This window comes from Gavialis gangeticus, unplaced genomic scaffold (assembly GCF_001723915.1).
Source record: "Gavialis gangeticus isolate Ggan-Ray unplaced genomic scaffold, GavGan_comp1, whole genome shotgun sequence".
Lineage (NCBI taxonomy): Eukaryota > Metazoa > Chordata > Crocodylia > Gavialidae > Gavialis > Gavialis gangeticus.
Window position 1 is genome coordinate 2,226,620 of NW_017729034.1, and position 472 is coordinate 2,227,091.

Genomic DNA, 472 nt, shown 5'->3' on the forward strand with positions numbered 1-472 from the left:
AGGGACAACAGGGCAGACCCTACAATGAGAGACTGCGGGACCTGAACCTGTTCAGCCTTCACAAGAGAAGGCTGAGGGGGGACCTGGTGACGGTCTATAAACTCACTAGGGGGGACCAGAAGGGTTTGGGAAAGACTTTGTTTCCCTTAGCGCCCCCTGGCATAACAAGGAATAATGGCCACAAGTTGTTGGAGAGTAGGTTTAGATTAGACATCCGTAAGAACTATTTCATGGTCAGGGCAGCTAGGATCTGGAACCAACTTCCAAAGGAAGTGGTGCTGGCTCCTGCCCTGGGGGTCTTTAAGAGGAGGCTTGATGCCTACCTAGCTGGGATCATTTGAGCCCAGTTTTTCTCCTGCCCAGGCAGGGGGTCGGACTTGAAGATCTATAAGGTCCCTTCTGACCCGACTTCTATGATTCTATGAATCAGGAGACCAATTAATTTTTCAATTTGGAAAAGATTCCACCTCCC